The sequence below is a fragment of the Pinus tabuliformis genome, chromosome 8 (assembly GCF_031772625.1).
Source record: "Pinus tabuliformis cultivar Carrire ecotype Pingquan chromosome 8, CPIR1, whole genome shotgun sequence".
In the NCBI taxonomy this organism is placed as follows: Eukaryota; Viridiplantae; Streptophyta; class Pinopsida; order Pinales; family Pinaceae; genus Pinus; species Pinus tabuliformis.
Genome location: NC_142294.1, coordinates 1,321,798,559 through 1,321,822,435, shown reverse-complemented (window position 1 = coordinate 1,321,822,435; position 23,877 = coordinate 1,321,798,559).

The window sequence follows — 23,877 nt, the reverse complement described above, 5'->3', positions numbered from 1 at the left end:
AACATAAATGACAAATGTAGTACTTTTATCTATCTCTTTGACAATCTTTCTTCCACCATTCCAAGCTAGTTCCAATCTTCCCTTAGTCGAACTTCCCTCCATTATTTTTCTCTTCATTTTTGACTTAACTGTATCCTTAGTGGAGATCAAGTTCCATGTGGGAACATTTTCAAAGAAAAAAGGTCCTCCACTTGGATTCTATGAATAATTCATCCATCCCTCTACTTATATTGTTCTATAAAAAACCTCAGTGGACAAACTTTGATGAACCCATGCAAACTTCCACCTATCCCTTTAGTGACATGAATTTTTCGTCACTAATATATCATGCTCCTTCAATTTATCTTGGATACTTTTATCAAGTACTAATTTGGCTCTACTTTCAAGCATGAAATCGCAATGGGAATTCGAATGCAACCATAAAAGAGGTTCAATTCATTGCAAAATAAGGTTCAAGAATTAACAAAGGGTCAAGTCCCAACATCAATATGACTATTTGGAAAATAAATTCTAGCTTCATTTGCAACCAACCCCCATTGTTTCAATTATTGTTTTCTCCCCCATCATTGAGTCGAGATCAAGATTAGACCTTTGAATCACTAAGAACCAAGCATAATCTTGGTGAAGGAAAAACAAAATTAGAAGAAACATTACTTCTAAATTAAATATGGATACATAATACCTAGTTTAATTCATGTGGTATGAGGCACTAGCCATGGACCTCTTCAAATTTATATAATAGGTAGGGGCCTCTTTTGTACTCTTAGCCTCAACTAGAATCTTGTTATTTAATAAAAATTTCCGTGTTTGTGAAAAAAAAATAAAAATTATGATCTTTATTTATTTTTTATTTCTTGGTACTTAATAGATTAACTTCTTAATAGATATTACATCAATTTTATCACATATGTTGTAAATTTTGACACATTTCTTTTACTTTTAATTTTTTTAATGAAAACCCCCTTAAAGTAGGATTATAGAAGTGAATTAATACGAATCAATAAAGCCATGTTCCTAACCAATTATTGAAAAAATGGCACACCTAATTTTTTTGTCTATATTGCTCAAGTGGATTCCATATTTAATTGTAACTATGTCATATTTCTAACTCTATCATAATCTTTGTTTTTCTATCTGTGAAAGTCAAAAAGTTAGAAAAAAGTTAAAGCCTCATAATATGGTAATGTTCCCTTTTATGAAAAAACTTCTCCAATTTTTATCCACTCTTGAGTCAAGTCAATACAAATAGAAAATAGCTCACATGTATTGAACTAAATTTAAAAAATTCCTCTATTTCTTTTGTCCATATTCCCCACTCAGCTCAACTCAATATGTACATATTTGATATTTTTCCTTTTTATTTTCCTTAACCCTTCCAACATTTTAACGCCATCACTATCTTTCAATTTCAAAAATTTGATTTATTTCCAACCTTTCAAGTCCATCACTATCTTTCATTTTTGGAGATTTGTTTTGTCTTTCTAACTCATAACCTCTAAGGGACAATGAACTTTGATAATATTCCTCTAATTATGTTTTCCTCTATATCCCACTCAACTCAAGTCAATATGTACATGTTTGATCTCTTTCCTTTGTATTATCCTTAACCCTTCCAACCTTTCAACTCCATCACTATCTTTCAATTTCCAAAATTTATTTTCTTTCCAACTTTTCAACTATATCACCATCTTTCATTTTTGGAGATTTGATTTTTCTTTCTAACTCATAATCTCTAAGGGACAATGAACTTTGATAATATACCTCTAATTTGTTTTCCCCTATACCCCACTCAACTCAAGTCAATATCTACATCTTTGATCTATTTCATTTGTATTTTCCTTAACCCTTTCTACTTTTCAACTCCATTACCATCTTTCAATTTCCAAAATTTGTTTTCTTTCCAAATTTTCAACTTAATTGCATCTTTCAGTTTCCAATTTTTTTTTTTTTTTTTTTTTAATTCATAATCTCCAAGAGACAATGAATTTGATAATATATCATTTTTTCCTTTTATCTATATGGATGAGTTATATATCATTAATATTTATAATTAAAAAAGTTATAATAAAAAATATTCCAGATTTTAATAAAATAAATAAACATATGAAATAAAATTTAGAATAATTTTTTTTATATTAAAAATTAAATTAGAATTTTTAATAATAAAAAAGAAATTATAATGTAATATTAAGACGAGTGAGATGCATGTCAAAGAAATAATTGATAGTAATAATTAAAAAATAATTTAAATATAATACGATAGACGTAAGTTTTGTTGATTGTGGTATTAGAATATTTTTATATTTATCTTTTTAATAAAATGATAAATGAAAAAATTAAGCTTTAATAAAATATATTTTTTTTAACTAATGGGAAACTTATATTTTTATTAACTAATGGGAAACTTATATTTATACTTCTTTTTAATTGATTTCATGAAATAGAGTGATAGAATTAAATAAATATTAACTATTAAAGTTAAAATTTTAATAAATTATTAAAAAAATATTCACTTATTTATTTTGTTTATATTTTTCAAGTAAAATTAAACATTTTTTTTTCATAATAACTGTCCCATATTTTATAATTCTATTAACATCTTTATGTCTTCTCACTCTTTCTCTCCAATTTACAAAATTAGAAGGGAACTTAGAACTATGATAATATTCTTTCTATAAACAAAATTCCCATTTCTTTGCCCCACTAAAATAAAATTAACATAAATAGCTTGCATGCTTTGCTATATATTAAAGATAAACTTTTATGATTTGTTTGTTGGCTTGATGGGCCCTAACCCAGTTTCATCCTTAATTAGTCAATCGAATCCCTACACTATTGGCCCTTTTGGCATCAATCCACGGAGCACAGACTGCAGTCTAACCCGAAGCAGTATGGGGGGATGCAGGAACCAAGTTTCGGCACCCAGAGATGGTAGTGATGTCATTTTATACCCTAGACATTCCTTCGTGCAGGTTCATAATCCTTTTAGGGCTTATCGATATACTCCTCTTAGTCGTCCTCTAAACCTCCACGAAGGTCTACGGTTGTCCTTCACGTACCATATATAGGTGGATCAGAGACTTACGTGCCTATGAAATTATCCTTACTTTTGTTTTACCTATATTATCTTAAGTATTGAATAACTTCAACATGCATTAAGATGATCTTCACGTAAACAAATATTCTCACTTGCGTTCATATAACAAACCAAAATATATGGATTCGTGCATCAATACAACATTAAAAAATAATCCCAATATTCATCAAAACATAATAATATGAATTTATAATAGACATAAAATAGTTCATACATAGATAATTCCAGAATAATTCCCTTTATTGATGCTTCAAATCTTCTTTATAGACTGCAACTACCCTGTTCACATAGTTGCAGGGGTCCACACACTCAGTCGTGGACTTCTACCCTAGGCCTCTACGCACACAGCTGCAGAGCCTCTTTCCTATGCCAAGACTCTTCCCTCTTAGCTCTCGCATACCCATTACATTCACCAATGACTCAAAACATGAATGAATTGCCTTAGACTCCTCTAAGAATCTCCTTTTATACAATCCCATGGTCTGCGGACCATGGGTGGATCTCTTAAAGCCGACATGACTTACAAAAACTAAGGGTGGAAACCCTTGATTACTCTTTACATATTCACACTCCACGGCCACAAAATGTGGAGAATTTAAATTGTTTATACAAAACTTGGGCTTTTAACCCCAAAAATGACCCTAAGGGACCCGTTCCCAACAGGTCTATTGGCATTATGACACAAATTTGGCACTATGACAGAGGTGTTGTCCTTGATGGCAACTCACTCAGATGAAAAATTACAGTTCAAACTCACAGATTGAAAAAAGAGAGCTATAAGCAGGTTCCCCATTGACCAAGCCACATGTACATGTGGGTTAGCAGACCAAAAGGAGTGTATAGCATACACATGCACTTTCACATAAGGAAAGGCGCATACATTTTGAAAAACTAAGTTTTCATCCGTGGTATTGGTCCAAGCTATCTGGTCCGAAGTGTTGACCCTAGGTATTTGGTCCAAGGTATTGGTCCTAAGTGGTTTTGGTCCATGGTATTGAGTAAGCCCTAAGATTATAAAAGGAGGAGAAAATCGTTAGGCAAAAGCACTCAAGTATTGAATATCCGATGAAGAGAAAAATCTAGAATACAGGTTGTTAGGTTATGGTGCATAGCTGGATCTGAATCAAGGACGAACCTTAGCGATTGATAAAGGATAAGATCTAATGATGGGTCAAGATCTTAAGGCTTGAAGTGAAGTATCTTTGTGTGGTTTTGATCTTTTATCTAAATAACTGGTGCATGTTGTAGTCTGTAAATATGATGATCTGGGTATAACTGAAGTCTGGAATTGTTGTAAAGTTTAAATCATCATTTACAGATCTCTACGCAGGTTCACTTTAGAAAAGGAGCGTATACACGCTGGTTCTGCATATCAAAACAACGTATAGATCTTAAATTTGATTTGCAGATCTGTACACAGTTTTGCCTTGAGAAAAGACCGTATGCACATAGGTTCGACACATGGAAGTAGCATATACCTCATAAAATATGTTTCAGCTACTATAACATTCTGAGTTCTGGTTACTGTGCTCTGGTTACTGTATTCTGGTTACAACATTCTAAAAAGTGGTTGATTGATTCAGTTATGGTTGGTGCAAAAGAGATTGGTTGATGCAGATATGTTTGATGTTTGAATGATGTTATTAATGGATCCAATCTAAAAATTTATGAAATGTGGTCCATGGAAGAAAAGACAAGGTTGTAGCCTTCTGTAGGTAGGCACCTATGTACTAGTAAACATATCAGCTAGTACAAGAGCTAGGGGGTTGTCGCTCCCTTCCTGGAGAAGCTGGAGAATGGGAGAAGGTTGTAGCCTTCTGCAGGTAGAAGCCTGCATACTGGTATAATACTGAACCAGTACAAAAATTGTAAAAAGAAGTTTCTTATTAAAAAAAAGATAGAGACGATTGCAGTAAGTGGTTTTCACCCACATTGGGTTTCCACCTTATATCTTGTGTTCATGTGTGTGATTGTCTGTTCTATTTTTACTGCACCTGGTTACTGCTTATATGGTTCTGATGCACTGATTAAAGATCAACATATGATGAATTAACTGAATCATAGGTTTGTAGGATATACATTAGTTGCCTTAAATACAGTTGTGTATACATGCAAGTTCCATTAACTGAAGTAGCATATATGAATCTGATTATGGAAATGAAATATTATTGACTTGCTAATATTGATTCACGCCCTCCTCTCAGTATTATTTCCAACAAGGTCCCCAACACAAATATGGTGACTCGACCCCAAGTCACTCTGCTGGCATAGAGATCTTGTCGCAAAGACCTCCTAGCTCCACTTGGACTACTGCAACTTCAGTGCACACTACGTTTCCACCTTCTTAGCTTGCTCTACCAGCTACTCCATTGTTGGTCCTATGCTATCTGCCTATATTTACTATTGTTTTTCTTGCAGACTAGCCAATTTTCCTTCAATGGTGGTCATGAGCACATAGGATTCATCTAGCCAAGGCCCAAATCTGGCCTTCAGTATTGCCTCCCTACGCTATCATGCGTCCACATGTTCCTTTAGTGCCTTTTCTTCCTACAGCTTTGTGAACCTCTATGTGATGGTGACAGTGTATGTCGTCTATCTGACCTCATCATACCTTTGTAGTAGTTCCCTTACCTCGGTCTCTAATGTTCATAGGTTGTCATCTTCTGGAAAATTAGTAACTACCTCAAGCGACTACTCAAAAAGCGCAGTGGAATCCTTCACTATGGCATCTAAAGCTACCACTTCATCTCTGATAGTTGCCTTGCACTATTGTCTGACTTCTGGTGTAATCAAAGGCTGGGCCTTCAACTCAAGCTTTGTGATCTTAAGGTTCAGCTCAAATTAAACCTTAGCCAGCTCTATCCTTGCATCATGCACTCCTGTAGCAAGCTTCTAAATTCTGGCGTCGGCCGGCATATCTTCTGGGATATACAACTCTCGAACGTGTCTGCATCCTTCAGCTACCACGTTTGTGGTGCGCTCATTCTTCTCCTTAATCTTCTTAAGGAGATCAATTTCGGAAGTCTTCTCTATAAACATCTCGGCATTATTAACCTTCTGTTCAATGATCACATTTAGTGGACTTCTCTTAGGCTCAAAGTTCCACGATCACACCATCTTGCAGGGTCTGAAGGGCTTCACTTGGAAGTGCAGCCAAGTTCAACCTAACCTTCTTGAGAGTGTTGACGGTGACCCTGTCAGCTTCCACTTCTGCAGTCAAAGCTCCATTGAGAAACATGATAGCTTGGGGATCCATAGATTGAACCATCTCCACTACTTCTAAGGTTCTAGGCTCCAAGCTAGTTGATGTCACGTTGTGCTACCCTACCTTGCTCTACATTTGAGTAGTCTGGATCTGCAGCTCACGCAGACTCGTACAAATAGTGACCAAGGCTTGTTTTTGTTGCTGCTCAAACTGTTACAACAGTTCCATGGTCGCATCCCATATTGTGTCCCCGATGTCATTCAAATCACCTTCTGTCAAAGTGATTGGGTTGAGTGATGATTTTCTAGCCTTGGAATTCTTCCATGACCCTTCCTTTTCCTGCTCCCTAGTGCGCTTAACCCAGAATGGAGTGGTCTTTGGGTCTGCACCACCCTGTCTTGATTATTTTTCTTCTTCCTCCATCTGCAGTGAAGGATACTTCTGACTTCTTTCAGAGTCCCAATCTTCCTCAACTTCCTTCTCTTCCGCCTACATCTTAGTAGCACGCTTTGTTTTATCTTTCTCCTCAGCCTTGTTTTTCCTTTTGTCAGCCAACTATTGCATCTTCAGCTAGGCATCTTCATTCTTCTTCTTTCCTTTTGACTTACTCAACCCAGCTGAAACATTTGAGGCTGTGCGACACTCTACTGGCCAATGCTCAAGGAATGCTACAATTGCATCATCTATCGCAAGGTATGGGAGATCATACCACTTCTGCTCAAGGTCCTTTCATGCCTGCATGGAGACACAGTGGAAGTCTCCCTTGAACTGCACATATCATGACAACTGCTCAAAGACAGTTGGTGATAATCGCGGCATGCGATTTATCGTGGCGTGGATTCTTTCTTCCATCAGCACCCAAAATATCTTACTATCCTTGACCCTTTTGGGGTCCTTTGTGGCCTAGAGTGAAGCGAACTTCACTGCTTCTGGTAGATCTAATGCAATCAGAGGAAATTGACTATCCTTTGGTAATTCCCATGCGACCAGTACGATTGATAGTAGAAGCCATGCATAATGGAAGGTCTTACTCTTGTCTTGTGCTTCTCTGCAATTTGCAAGGAACTCGCTACAGAGGTAGCACACCTAATTGAATTGTACGCCCTCCACACACTGGGCCGCTAATGACACAACTGTTGCCGACACTTCATATGCGTGACACTTCCTCATTATTTTTCCAGCCAAGATCTGGGTGGCTACCTTAACCATGGGGTTGGTTATGCTAGAAATTGAGTAGCTATGCGGCTTCTTGGCAAGCTTAAACTTGTCCTTCATTCTCTTGGCGAGGTCTCACTCGCCTGTATTTCCACCAAATTCTCTGTTCAGATTTAACCGTGAGTGTGGTAGCAATGTGATCCTATGGATCAACATATCGGTGATTGATATCGGTTCTCCTAACCATAGGCACCCTTTGTGCACCAAGAAAAACAATTGTTTGGTCACTATCAAAGTGATGGGCATGTGGTTGTAATGTGGCACCCATAGTAGGTTCAATAGTCCTGCCTTGTCCACTGCTTTAATCCACTACCTCGGCTCCAATGTAGTGACACCACAATCCTTATAGAAGATGCGAGCCATAAATATATCAGTTGCCAAGTGGGGGAATCACTCCGTGTCTACCAAGTCCCAATCCTCTAGCTTGAGATGGTGGATGGATGCCAAGTGTGGGCCTTCAAAGGTGATCTAGTCTGGCAGCAACAGGATATTCAACATAAGGTTTCCCTCATTTGGGTCCTTCGGGACTTTCACCTTGCCTTAGTGCGGCGAGGATGTATTTTGGTAGTTTGGAGATGGGATCTATCCCCTTGATGTTAATATCCTCAACGCCCATATTAGTGTCTTCCACACCCTCAATGGATTCTAGGTCCACCACCTTGCTTTTGTCCTGCACAGTGGACTTCTCTTTCTTCTCGTGCTTCCTTGGCGACTCGCGCATTGGCTGTGTTGCTTTCTGCTTATCCTTCTTTGTCTTTGGACCCTCTTTGGTTGACATAGTCCTCAACCTCGGTGACCTCAGTGATTTTGGTACTTTTGCAGGCACCTATACACTTGCAATCTTAGGGGCATCTCCCTCAGATACCATCAATCCTCCAGCACTGGTGGTTTTGACAGGCACCGACATGAGTCTAGTAAGAAGCTCTTGGTTTCCTTAGGCAAGTTGTCAAACATGGAACTCACTACCCAAACCTCGAAACTCTCAAGGTTCATGTGTGCCTCATAGCTCAACACCTTAATTATCAAAATGCAAAGTGTTTTTCATTGGGCAGCCATCTATAATTTATAGGAAAATTTGAATTCGAATCCAAACATTCCCCCCAAAATCCTCTCATGAATGCTAGATTGGCGGTAGATTTTCAAACATCTCACACTTAAATTCTGACTTAAATGTCGCCCCCTACTCCACGTAGCTATTTTCTCACTGTCAAATCATGAACAACGACCATAATGGTCACTTTTTGGCTGCCTATGCCATCTCCCCTTCAATAGCACAACTCCCCTCATGCTTTTGCTGATACCATGACGTTCCTCCTTTCCGCATAGTCCCTACAACCCGTGCAATGTATTTTATAGTCATGCACCTCCTTTCAATTGCCTGGAGCGCTAATACTATGCTTCCACCATATATTCATCTACCTGGATCCCTGGTGTATGGATTCAATCCGCTGCCATTTACCTTCCCTAGAAATGGATCTCCTTGATGACATAGGGCCCCAGCCAATGCATCTGAAATTTTCCTGGAAATTTATCAAAATTGTTGTCATATAATAATACTAAGTCATTTACCTTGAAGGTGCGTAGTTTGATGTGTTGATCGTGCCATGACTTTTCACGCTCCTTTTGAATTTGCTGGTGGAATCCATCCAAAAATCTATCCTCCTCCAGCTTTTTCAGTTGCGAAAGTCTCTCTTCTAGGGCATTGTGATTCACCATTCCTATGAATGCCATTATGCACAGACTAGGTACAATGTACTCCATCGTCATCACATCTTCTACACCATAAACTAGCCTGAAACGCATTTATCCAGTCATCTTTTTGCAAGTCATTCTGTAAGCCCATAGTACCACGGGTACATGCACATCCCAGTCATTCCTTTTTGCATTAGAAAACTTTGTTAGTGCATTCTCAAATATATTATTAAACACTTCCACTGTCCCATTAGTCTGTGGGTGATATGGCGTACTCTTCTAATGATAAACCTAGAATTCCTCCATCAGTGTCCTGATTGTTTCATTAAGGAAATTCATGTCGTGATTGCTCATCAAAATATTTGAGAAACCAAACCTAGTTAGCACATACTCAAAGATGAATTTTTTTGTTGTTGCCCCTGTACAGTCCTTCACCAGCTGTGCCTCCACCCATCTAGTCAAATACTTAGTTGCAGTGATGATGTACTACGCACTTGTCTTCTTTCTTGGAGACTCAATTGGTCCTACAAAGTCAATCTCCCACTTTTTGAATGGCTGCAATGACATCTACAGATTCAGGGGAAGATCATGCCTCTGTGATGGCTTATCCATCCTCTGATGTGCATCACATGCCTTACAATAAACCTTGGAATCCTTATGCACTGTCGACGACCACAACCCAATGCATAAAATATTTTGCGTTGTTGCTTTCCCTACATAATGTTGTCCCACACCTCCTCCATGAGCTTCAGTGAGGATTTTGTTTCATTCAAACTCAGGCACATAGCATCACAGTATTTCAACCGATCCCATTTTATACAAATGTCTTGCAATGACAAAAACGTTTGTCGTGCACACCACCAACTCCTTTTGTTGGCTAGTGTACTCTTCTGGAGCCATTCCCATCATTAGGAAGTGTATAATATCTTCAAAGTGGTTGTCCACAATGTGCACAACAAATAACTGCACGTCCGACATACCTTCCTCCATATTAGTAGGCTCCTCTCCTGTTTCAATGTGCAACAGATGATTTGTTCCAGAATTCAATCATCCTGGCTTCACAGTAACTTCGAAATCATATTCCTAAAATAGTAGCAGCCATCTGCATATCTTCACCCACAACAAAGGCTTTCTAACCAGGTATGTCAATGCAGAATGGTATGTACACATCTTGAAGTCTCTACCTAACAAGTAATGTCTGAACTTTTGGACCGCATACACCATAGCCAACCATTCGCACTCTGTCGTTGAATAGTTCTTCTAAGCTTTAGACAATTTTCTACTTGCAAATGCTGTAGGGTGATCCAAATCTCCCTCGTTGGCCTACATCAGTACTTCCCCCAGTGCAATACATGATGTGTCCACATGTACATGAAATTCCTTCTTCCAATCTGGGAAGACTAGGATCGATGTGGTGACCAAACAGACTAATATTTGTTGACACTCTTCATTCTAACAGAACATAGGATCCTTCTTTAGTGGCTTCTCCATCAGCATGGTAATTTGGGCATAGCTCTTAATGAACTTTCTATGCAGTTGTTTCGCACTTCTTGGTGCCTCAAAATTAATTATGACCACGATCTTGGCAAGGTATACCATCAAGCCTTGTCTTCATAACACGTGACCCAACAAGATCCCAAAAGGGACACAGAACAACCATTTCTTCAAATTGAGCGTGATCTGATACCTCCACCATGTATCCAACATCAGGCGTAGATTATCTATGTGGTCCTTTACCAACCTAAACACCATCCAATCATCGAATTATACCTCCAAATACTTGTGAATGAAGTCCTTGAATGCTGTGATGACTACATGAGAAAAGATAACCAATGCATTGTTAAGTCCAAAAGGCATTACAGCATACTAAAAGCATCCCATTCAATCGTGAAGGTCATCTTACTTCTATCCTCTGGCATGATCTTGATTTGATGGTACCTAGAGAACCCATTAGGCAATGAACACGCTCCCTGACCACCAACATTATCCAGCACTTCATCGATGAATGGAGTCGGAAAGGGATCATGTATGTAGGCATCATTCAACTTCCTAACATCTACTCATATCCTTATTTCATCATTTTGATTCTTTTCCTAAACTACTATTGGGCTCACCCAATCAAACTCTTTAACCGGTTCAATAATACCTGTAGAAAGCATTTTATCCAACTCTAAGAAAACCTTCTCTTTATACTTGGGGTTGAGGTGATAAAGCCTTTTCTTGATCAGCTTCATGTCTAGTTTTAATGTGATTTTCATGACTCCTAGGTCCCCTATTATCCCTTTCAAATATGAAAAATTCGTAGGGAATAATTCCTGATATTCGTGGAGCAATTCAGCAACCTTATCTACTGTTACATCATCCAAGTAGTCCAAAATATTTTCAAATTTCGGCTCCACTTCCATCCCAATGTTCACTTGTCTCGTTTTCAGTGGGGTGGTGATATTTGGATTCACAATTTGCGGTCCTTCAACTTCACGGTGACATTCATTCTCTAGGATATTAATGTTCCTCGGGTCCTCGTCCTCCTCTTTAGCAGTCACATTTTAGCACTCCAGCGCGTGGCACAACTAGGTGGTCTATTAAGGGATAAATTCCCCTAGGGTCTTGGGATGATACCCTAGCAGATTGGAGGTTATCTACAGAGAAAAGCACACATTCCACATAGCCATGATGCTAATAGAAACAAACTATATGAAGAGAGGTGCACCTGGGGGTCCTTCGTTTGGGAAGATCCAGCTAGTGTCCAAACCCTCTTGGAGTTCCTTTTAGTCCCTCAATTTGCAAAACAATCAATTCTAGAAAGTACAGTAGTATATTGACCAAGCATCATAAAGAAATCATCTTCATAGCATATTGAAAGGTAGTTAGTTATATAATTAAAACAACCATTCATATGTGAATCATAACATGGATATCATAAACATGAAGAAGATTTATATCGGGAACAAGACAAGTGTTTCTTTTGTTATAGATAACTAAAGTACGGAAAGGAATGATTTCACCTAAGTCTTCCTTTCGCAAGATCCAAGTGGAAACGTCCTCCAGATTCGTCCAGTCTCAAGCCTTCAAAAAACTCCTTCCATGACTTACTCCAAGATATCTCAAGTAGTAGAAAGACATCATAACACAAGGAAACAAAGGTTTCCTGTAATGGGGGAAGTGTTGGAAGCACAAGGATCTTCAGACCTAGTCAGGGATAATCTCAGCAGAGTGATCTTTCTCTCTCTCTTCTCCTCCTTTAGGCCTTCCCATTGAAGCCTTTTATACTTCTCCCAAAGTAGTTTTTTAGTTGAGAATTCGTTGGGAACAGTTGGGCCACGAGCACTAATAGGTAATCAACAGGTAAAACCCATGATCTCCACATGAAATTAAGGAGATTTAATTTTTTAAAGTGTTTTAAGACATATACACGGGTTGGGTATACAAAGACCCGCGTACACACACGTTTAGATCAAGTCAATGTCACGTATAGGGAGTAAAACATTGTTTTTCAAATATTTGGACTAGGTCTGGAAGGAGGGGTTGCCCTAGGCCATGAGTGCAGCATCACAAATGTCAAGAGTGAGATTTGGATCTATAACAGATGCCCCCTAATATATGAGGTCATAAGTGGTACATGATGGTCGAAATGTATTAAGCAAGTGCATGGAAAGGAAATCTATCAAAAACTGAGAAGGACTTCACCAGAGTTCAGCTTGCCAAGCCACAAAAGGAGATCAGAAAGAAAGAATGTCTGAGGCAGCCATACCCATGCTCAGAGAAAGTAAAGCATGTCTTCATATCAAGTACAAGCGGATCCACTATGTATACAAGTATAAACACCAGAAAATACATAATGGATCGTCTGATCATGATCGAACAAGTACATATCTGAATATCACATATAAGAATGTCAATGATGTTGAAGGATGAAGTGAATCAATGATATCAAAGACTAATCCCAAAAAGTACCAAATGAACATGATGGAGTAAGATAGTACTACACTACAAACTCAAGTGCCAGCATATAGAATGTCGCCATGAATGACCACAACATATAAGGTGGAGTGTTATCAACTAGTGCTGATGCAACTTGATGTCTTCACCGAAAACTGTGGTACATTTCTACACCATGGGAATAAATGATCTGAAGTCGACCATGTGAACAATCATTTGATTATCGGTCATTAATGTATACCGTTAACAAACACGAGACTACTCACCAATAATGATAATGAGCGTCAAGGTACCCAGTACAATCTAACAAGTGTGAATAGATGAGCTAAAGTCGAACACCTGTAAGAATCTATTGATCAGAAGATGATGATGGTTTCCCACTATTGATAGTGAAGGATCTGCCACTAATGACTGCAAACCCCAAGGTACTACCAAATGTACTCTAGATCTTTGCCCTAGAGCAATGAGTCATAGTTTATAGGGAAATATCTGCTAGAAGGAAGGCATTAAGGCATCCTTCATCAATCTAGCGTGAGTGTAACCCGTAGGCCAATAATGTGGAGGGAATCAGATGAAAAAATATGTAGTAACCCGACTGAAGCACGTTTGCAACATACATAGGATGTGGCTAGCGCATGATAGAAACCCTCTGAACCAACCAATAATGAAAGCTAGCACAAAGGCGAGGTATCCACCAATAGGGTCAAATGGAAACCAAGGTACTTCAAGAATCCCAATGTGTGATAGTGTAGGCTGACGTCAAACACAAGGGAAACCACTCAGTCAAAGACCCATGATACTAATTGATGCTGAGAACAAGGTGACCTATCAACAATGAAAATATGGCAAGGGTGTAGCTCTAGGCCTGTCCTCAGAGCAAGCTGTCGTCATCGATAAGGACAAGACCCGTCGGCAAGAATTTAATGGAGACCTTCTCAAACGGGCACGAGTAAAGGACCAATATAACTGATGTGAAGATAGAAAAGACACTGACAACCAAGGATGGCCAACTGATAAATGAGTCAAGAGACACCGCAGAGAGGCCGAATAAAGCTAACTTCCCTTGAACAAAATCATGACTCAATGTGACTATGTGGCAGCATATGATGACTCTATATAAGTTTATCATGCAGGAAGCACAAACAAACCCTCCATATGATTGGAAGAGATAACCAATCAGGGGAGAACTGACTCAATAACAAGGTTAAGGCATACCTTAGTCAAACTGAATCCCTCCCAAATGGATGAGACTTTGTTTTGAGTGCTTTGTTCAAGGGCGACATGACTGACTCTAGCTGCCAACAATAAATGGAAATGTTGTCCCGTTCCCGCTCTTTTTGGAATATATAACTTTTTTGTCTTTTTCTTTAAGCTAGAAAAAGAATAAAAGAATGCTATAGTAGAATGCAAATAATGAGTGTTGGTGAAACAGATGATCTAGTTCCTAGGATTGGAACAATCCTATGCTCAATGCAGGGAGGTGAAAACTAGTCAAAGGCACTCAATGGTGTGTTCCTTCCATGGATCAAGGTGTGTCAAGTTGCAGAAGTCAAGGGCATGCAAGTTTGATTTTGCAGTCGTCATGGTCAAAAGTTGGCTAAAACATGAGTCCAAGTGAAGCTAGCTCAAGGCCAAAAGGTGAAAATGGTCAAAATGCAATAGTACAACTCAACACAAAGGAGCCTCTAGGGTATAAGGTCAGAACAAAGCGAAGAAGCAAAGAGGAATAAGTCTTCAACGCATAAGTCATGGCGAGACTAAAGAGGACTCCTGAGCCTAGGGACAAAAAATTAGCATGAGTGCCAAGTGACAACAAAGAACTAACTAGCGCACCCATGATAAGGTAGGCTCTACCACCCAAGTCATGATACGTCTAATCAATGAGAAGGTTCCACACCATAACTTGGTGGGGTCGATCCTAAGGCCAAAATGGGAAAGGAAACTGATAAGTGCACAATGCAGGTGGAAAAACCTAACCTATATTCCAGTTTCGAGAACCAATACCTGTCAGAATGGACCAACCATAACAATTTCCAAAGGAGAAATCTTCCAAGTTTTGTATACATAAATAGGAACACTAGACAAGAAGTTAATACATCCCACATATAAACTTCATACAAAATCTTGTTTTATAGAATACAAAACTTGAAAATGCGTACCTTATATATACAATATGGTACAGGGAACCACGCAACCTTGCAGCTTATGCATAACAGTTCTTATGAACAAACCCCTTGGAGGGCTCAGGCCAAGGATTCCTTTGGTAGTCAAAACTCATGGCTTCAAAGAGTTCCTCCTGTGAAGGTAATACAAGTTCTGATAAATCATGAGAACTATAAGGATCAAAAGAGGGAATTAAAGGGTCCCATGTCCCTATAGGAAGAATCTCTTGGTCAACTACTAGGACGAAGTCCCAAGAAGGAGAAATAATAGTTCAAAGGATCCTTCTCAAAAGCGATTGAACATTGAGGATTCACTACCACATAATTGACCCGTGGCGGGGTAGAGTCTACTTGAACACTCGGAACAAACCAAGGGGTATTCTGTAGTAAAGTCGAATTAGGGTGGTAATTATCAGATGCAAGCTGATCAATAGTGACAATATTCCCATTATGAGGAAAGCAAATTAGTCGAAAGAGTGAAGACACCACAGCATTCATAGCATAGACATAATCACGCCAAAGTAGCATATTAAAGTCTAAAGGGCTATCAACATATCGATGAAGACAGTCTTCCCACCTAAAGTGATAGGCAATTGAGGAAGAACACCCATAGATTCACCAGGTCTTCTATCATAGGCTAACAACTAACTCTGAGCTGTCAATAACTTTGGGGAACCCAAAGCTTTCCAAGTCAAAGAGGATATAATACTTGCAGAGGATCCTTCATCCACCATACATCGATAGACATTTGTGGAATTAACTTTGACCTTTATTTGGAAAGGTGTAGTGGAAGGAAGAAGAGGCTTGACAAGACTATCCCAATCAAAGGAAACATTCCTAGAACTTGGAGGGGGAACATTCGAAGAAACCAGAATGCCCCCTATACTAGAAGACTCTGTACTAGAAATCAAGCAGACTCTTTTATTAGGCACTTCACCCCCCAAAAGAGGAGTGTAATCAGCCAGCGATTGCACTGGCTCAACCACATTATCAACTAATGGTTGATGGGATTGATGAGAAACCATATCAGATCTAGGAGTAGAAGTACTTTCAGACTCGGACCATATCCTTTGAACCTCTGGAATACCAAGGCATAAATGAGTAAGATGGTCTCCCTTGCATATCTTACAAGGGAACTCAGGTTTAAAACTTCTACGTCCAAGTTTCTTATCAATTTCCATTCCACCAACATGACTAGCAGTGGTTTGTGGAGAGTCTTGAACATGACTTGCAGGGGATCCTGACTCTTTGCTAGTATGACTTGTAGTGACTAGATGTGTGCCCCCAGCATGACTAGCAGCGATTGAAGGCTCATCTCCAACATGACTAGTAGAGGTTGAAGATGAAGTGCTAGTATGACTTGCAATGAATAGACTTATGCCCCCAGCATGACTAGCAGTAGCTGAAGGCTCATCTCCAACATGACTAGTAGAGGTTGATAATGAGGTGCTAGTATGACTTTCAGTGACTAGACTTGTGCCCCCAGCATGACTAGCAGTGGCTAAAGGCTCATCTCCAACATGACTAGCAGAGGTTGATGATGAAGGGACAAAATTATTCTTCTTCTTTGACTTCCTCTTTATCCTCGTTTTAGATTTCTTATTACAAGAAGGAGGAGAAAAAGGAATCCCAGATTTCTCTTTGAAAGAATATGAACAATTAGCACCCATGTAATGCCCCTAAAATAAAGCATTCAACTGAGAAGCTTCAAGAGCAGTAGGAATATTCGGAGTGGACCACAGCCAAACTGGTAGTCCAACATTCAATCCAGGAATATTCAAAGTGGCCATCAAGGGAGTACCAACATTTCCAAAGAAAGGAAAAGCACAAGGATCTCCTTTTGGAAAGGTACCTTGGTTGGTTTCCACAGGAATATTAGCCATATCTAACTGATTCGCAGACCCTTCCCTTACGGGAATGTAGAAATAACTTTTCAAGGAAGATAGATAGGTAATCAAAACCTTTGCCCTTGAGGAGGCAACTCCACAACTTCTGAAAGAACGACCAAAAGCATTTCAAGATCGGCAGAGCGGCAAGTCAGTCACTTAGGATACAAAGTCCAACAAGTGACTAGACAAAAATACCTAAAGCCAACTATATACAAGGAGCAAAGATCACTCACTAAAAAGTCCCTAAAAGAAGTCAGCCAGTCAAACAACTTCCAAGTATTTCCACTCTTGGTGATTAAGACCGGACACCAAAATATAAGAAAGTGAAGTAAGGGGCCTTCCGAAGATAGTCTGGGATAATGATGGCCCAGTCCTACAAGTGAAGGTAACAGAGGAAGTTACACTGACCTCTTAATAACTGCCTACGCCGAAGCAAGCCCCCAAGCTTCGCAAGGGTGCCATCCAGTAGTACCATTGAGAGTGATACAATGTCAACCTCAGGTGCCACGGGATTCCCCTCCACAACCACCTATGTAGATCCCTAGGAGAAGAAACTAAGGTTACCTACTCGTGTCACAAGCCAGGCATAACAATCTTGAGGTAAGATTGGACAAGTAGGAGAGGGGGTATCTCTCTTCCTTATCTTCAAAAACCCTTGTGCTTAACTCCCAGATCTGGAGCTTTCCTTGTCTCCCTAATGCTATCGGATTTTCACTCACTATTTAAACTCCTATGTTTGACATTTTAAATGGCATTTGAGAGTTTTCTCTCCACTCACCTAATCCAAGGCCCTAAAATATCCTAAAACTTGTTGGTGTGTCTAACTTGACAATTCTAAAAAAGTTTTAGTGTATTTTAATTAGCGCTTATTTTTAAATGGGTTGTTCTTAAGTCGAGCGATAAGCAGAAATGAAACTTGTGGTGTTTTGATGCAAAAGAAATTAATAAAAACCAAACTATATGCAAATGCACTCGTTTTGTTCTTCGATGAAAGAAATTTCTACTAGGTTCAGAGGAACTTCAAAGAAAGCAACAAATTTTTCTTTTCTTTTCTTTTACTCAAGCTTCACACTCACAAAAATTAACAAAACTATGGATGTCCTAAAAAATCCACAAATTTATCCTAATGCAATGAGTACATGCTGATGCAAAACTTAAGACTACTGTAAATCAAGAAATGAAAGTAACTTGTTTATCAATTCTAATTTGCCACTTAAGATGTTTAGATAGAATATAAGTTGCTAATGCTCATTTTCGTCCAAACACTAAAAGCAAGTTTCAAGACAAACAAAAATTCACTTTCACTCAGAAAAAGAAACTAAATCAAAACAAAGTTCAAGAAAGCAAAACCAAGTTTTCAAGAAGTTTTCTTCAAAAGCAAAAACAAAAATGACTTTTCAAAAGTACTCTAAACAAGACTAAAACCTTATGATCGAAGAATACGCAACAAAACACTTTGCAAGTTGACAACACAAAACGAGTGAAAGCTCATAAAAAAAATGTGTTTCAAGATGCTCTTAACAATCAAAAAGCAGCAACAAGAGCTTGGCAATAAAGACCAAAAGATTGAAAAGACAACTTTCAAGAAAGTGTGAATCAACAACTTTCGGAAAGTAAGAAAAACTGATGGTCATAAAGATGTAGTTTTGACATGCAAAAAAAAAGTCACCAAAACAAGATTTGACACAAAGATTGAGATCAATCTTTCTACCCTAGAAGACCAGAGAAGCCAAGATTCCCAGCAAGAAATCTTGTGTGCTTAAACAAAAAAGATGACGCTTGCAACAAAACAAAACAAGACCAACACTTTCCACAATCGGAGAGAGTTTGAAATCATGTACTTGTTGTAAAAATAAAGACTGACACAGAAAAGTAACTGTTCAAGACTGATTTAGACTAGCAGATAGATCTACAGACACAACAATATTTGAAAAATCTTGAAAATTTTAGAGTATACGCAACTATGTTAGTGCACAGCTGCATGTATACACTATTCAGCCTAAGGAAACCTGCGTATACGCAGGTTGACTTAAGGAAACTTGTGTATATACACTTCTGTAAATTGGAAAAATAGCATATATAAAATATTACAATAAAAAACAAAAAGCAGTCTAAAGAAATTGATCAAACTTACAATTCAAGTTCCTACAGGAATAGACTACACAGTAACAACATGCAATAGACAGCTGAGCCCTGATTGGCTTGAATAAACCCAAACTAGTAACAACAATACTGTTGTCCCCAGTGGAGTCATCAATTCTGTTAAGGGATAAATTCTCCTAGGTTCTTGGGTTGATACCCTAGCAGATCGGAGGTTTTCTACAAAGAAAAGCACACATTCCACACAACCATGATGCTAATATAAACAAACTATACGAAGAGAGGTGCAGCTGGGTTTCCTTCATTTGGGAAGATACAGCTAGGGTTCAAACCCTCTTGGAGTTCCTTTTAGTCCTTCAATATGAAAAACAATCAATTCCAGAAAGTACAGCAGTATATTGACCAAGCATCATAAAGAAATCATCCTCATAGCATATTGAAAGGTAGTTAGTTATACAATTAAAACAACCATTCATATGTGAATCATAACATTGATATCATAAACATGAAGAACATTTATATTGGGAACAAGACAAGTGTTTCTTTTATTATAGATAACTAAAGTACAGAAAGAAATGATTTCACTTGAGTCTTCCTTTCACAGGCTCCAAGCAGAACTGTCCTCTGGATTCGTCCAGTCTCAAGCCTTCAACAAAATCCTTCCATGACTTACTCCAAGATATCTCAAGTAGTAGAAAGACATCATAACACAAGGAAACAAGGGTTTCCTGTAATGGGGGAAGTGTTGGAAGCACAAGGATCTTTAGACCTGGTCAAGGATAATCTCAGTAGAGTGATCTTTCTCTCTCTCTTCTCCTCCTTTAGGCCTTCCCATTGAAGCCTTTTATACTTCTCCCAAAGTAGTTTTTTAGTTGGGAATTCATTGGGAATAGTTGGGCCACAGGCACTAATAGGTAATCAACAGGTAAAACCCATGATCTCCACCCGAAATTAAGGAGATTTAATTTTTTTAAGTGTTTTAAGACATATACGTAGGTTGGGTATACAAAGACCCGCGTACACACGCGTTTAGCTCAGGGAAATGTCACATATAGGGAGTAAAACACTGTTTTTTAAATATTTGGACCAATTCTGGAAGGAGGGGTTGCCCTAGGCCATGAGTGTAGCATCACAAACATCAAGCTGGGATTTGGAGCTATAACATGGTCCAATCTAGTTGAATTACATCCAAGGGTTCCTGTGGAATCTTGAAGATCACTGCATTGACTTCCTGCAACGCCTCATCAATACATTCAAATCCATCCTCAAAGCTAAACATCATCAAGAACCCCTATTGTAAAATGTCCCATTCTTCAATGTCGTGGTGGAGCTCTATTTTTAGGTACCAGTTCACCGGTATTACATCCAAAGTATGAGAAAACAGATGCACCCATTCAGGCTGAGGCTCCACTCCATAAACCTTAGTCATTTGGCCACGTGATCATGTAGATCATCCCTTCCATCATATTTCTTTGTTAGCTGCGCTTGTAGGTGACCAAACCACATTCTCATAATCTTTTTGTACATGCACCAATCATCAAAACTGTCTTTGTGTGTAGCCCACCAGCTTGAGGCATATCATGCAACACCCAATCCAAGGCCTAGAAGCGATGCTTCTCTAGCACTTCCCTCTGAAATACATCTAAAAATTTATCAACATCAATTAAACCATTGATAATCATATTACAAAAGAAAATTTTAAAGGTGGAAAATTGTCTTGAAGTTTAATAACGTTGGCGAATCTCTCTAATCCCAAATATGAAAACTATAAAAAAAATTATTGATATATTTGTAAAAATTTTCAAATTTATAATGATTTTATATATAGTCTCTATATAATGTTGGCAATTTCTAAGGTAAAATAATTTTATATTCTAAAATATGGGCAAATCGTCTTTTATAAATATTCGAAATTGGTAAATATTTTTTGTGGAAAAATCATGGAAAATTAACCCATTAGGCGAACATTAGCACCTAAAATTTTCCATCCATTTACAGTGCAACATGGATACTTCATGCAATCAGTTCTGCCAGTGTTCCAACTTCTCATCTGAATCTGAAGTGCAAGAACTTTCGCGGTCCCATGCAATACATCTATCCACTTTCAAATACACATCATCTTGGTTTCATGTCGTTATCTTATAAATATGGTCCAAAGCATCATCTCTTTCATAATCATGGATAGGTTCAGTATAGCACGGTCCTTCTACAAGGTCTAGGGGCACTACTATACTAAGTTATTTCTTCTCAAATATCATCTTCCCCTTCTTCAAATTGATTACCCCATTCATGTAAGTGGCCCAATCAATCCCAAGGAGTGCAGGGTAGGGATGGTTGTCATCCACAATATCTATCACTTTAAAGTCAGCTAATGCGCGCGTGCCCTCAATATTTGATTGTCACTCCCTGCAATCTTCCCATGGGGATGATCTTCTATTGCTTTTCCATTCTTAATTGAATTGGAGACCACTATAGCGTAGGTCTCTCCATCCTTTCCCATGCCTATTTAGGCAAAACATTCTTGTCTAACCCCTGATCCAGAATCAATTAATCCATCTCATGTTCTCCTATCTGTGCAGTGAGCCTCATCTCACACCCCGTTCTTGCCTTGTGTTTACCAATCTTCCTAACTATGCACGGTCCGTCAGGAGCGTTTTATTTTTTGGTGCACTTATTTATCAGCTCCTGCAGTCCCTTCACAGCCTTGCTATCGCGCAACAACATCATATGAGATTCCAAGAAAGTAGTAAGCATGGAAGGGTCCATCTCTTCAGCTAACTTATCCTAACATCCTGTGGTAGAGGCCTCAGTGAAGCTTTTATTTTCTTCCATAAATGTTTACTATGCAGGCTCCAGATAAAACTCGACCTCCCTTTCTGGAGCTTTTCAGACCCATTCACTTTCTTCAGATTGCTTCCCCTATCTTCTTTAGTCGTCATTTCACTTCGCAGAACAATATTTACCTTAGGATCCTCTTCATGAGGCTCAACCATCATCATCTGCAGGTTTTGAGTCAGCTATGGAGGCTGCACCCCCTTTTGACATATCTTAGCTAGCAACACCAGGAAATATTTAGTCGTGTGGTGAAACTGAGTACAATATCGACATGAAATATGCATTGGGTTTGTGCATTCTTGTGCATAGTGTCCCAGTCCTCAATAATTGTAATAAATGTCTTGTCCCCAACCTTTACCAGGTCCTCCCCCACCTCAGCCGTATTTGTGCCCCTGATATTCACCTCGCACTCCCCCAGTACCTTGGTCAAGAGGCCGAATTTCTTTCTGTACCCTATATGCAGGCGTTTTATCAATCATTAGCTCATAACTACAACAATTATGGTCATCATGACCCACCGATTGACATAAGTTACAGAAGAGATGTTTCAGTGTTTATACAAATTTCTATAGCAAATGGAAATTGTTTGTAGCATTTTTTCCAGCTACCTGACAGATAGCACACCATAGCATGGGCCCTTTACTTGGCCCTGCTTGATATTTCGGCATCAGAGGCATCGGTCCCCCTACTGCAACATAATTCGTGAAGCTTGGACATTGATATTTTTCATGTCCTTGACTTTTTCATTTCAGGCACCAAATTTCTTCGTGCACCTTCAGCTGAACTCTCCTATCTTTCTTCAAATTTTGAAACTCTAGGCACAAGTTTTGAAAATATGCATGAATCTTCTGAACCGACAAATTAGCATCTTGCATAGGAGTCTCGTGCAATCTCATTGCAATATCCGGGGCTTCTGCCTGGGTCCTAATCTTTTGCTGTGATAAAGCAACCCTTAGATGAGGCAAAAGAAAATCCACAAACCATTCGCAGTGATGCCCATTCGTAAGGTTGATGTTGGCTTCATGGATTGTGCACTTCAACCTCTGATCCAAATCCTAGGGTGTCTTGCCAGGCTTCATCATGATCTCCTTAAATCCCATAATTTATTTCTCTTAAGACTTACGCCTATTAAATGCCTTATTTAGTGCGGTATGAATATCTACTAATGAAGCCATCAAATTATCAACGCAATATTTAATGTACCATGTTAGCGCGTGTTCTTACAAAGAAGTAACTAGCATTTATTTCTTCATCTGATCATATGTAATACCCTGAGCTTCCCATAGAGCCTTCCTGATGAACTGAAATTTGTCCGAGTCCTCAGTTCTTGATCGCTTGAACATGGAAAAGTTTACCTAATTTTCCATATTGGATGGTGGCATAGGTGGTGGTGTTGTGGGTGAAGGTGTATGCGGTGGAGGTGAAGATGGAGGTGGTGTGGGTGGATCTGGTATTCACGGGAACCCTTGTCTTATCAGTTGAATAATGATCTACGAAGAAGCCTGTGTTGCTTCCTCATCATCACTCAGAGGAGGTTCAATCAGCGAGCTCTATTCAGGGCATGTTTTCCCTCTATCCCTGAAGATTTTTCCACTTCGTGTAGCTCCAAACATCAAGGTGATGAGCCTCTAAATTAGAGATAAATTCAGGCCCATTCCTCTAAATTAAAACATAAATTAAGGCCTATGGCCATCCTTCAGCATATTAAACCTCTCTTTATGAATTAGATTATTTATTCTTAAC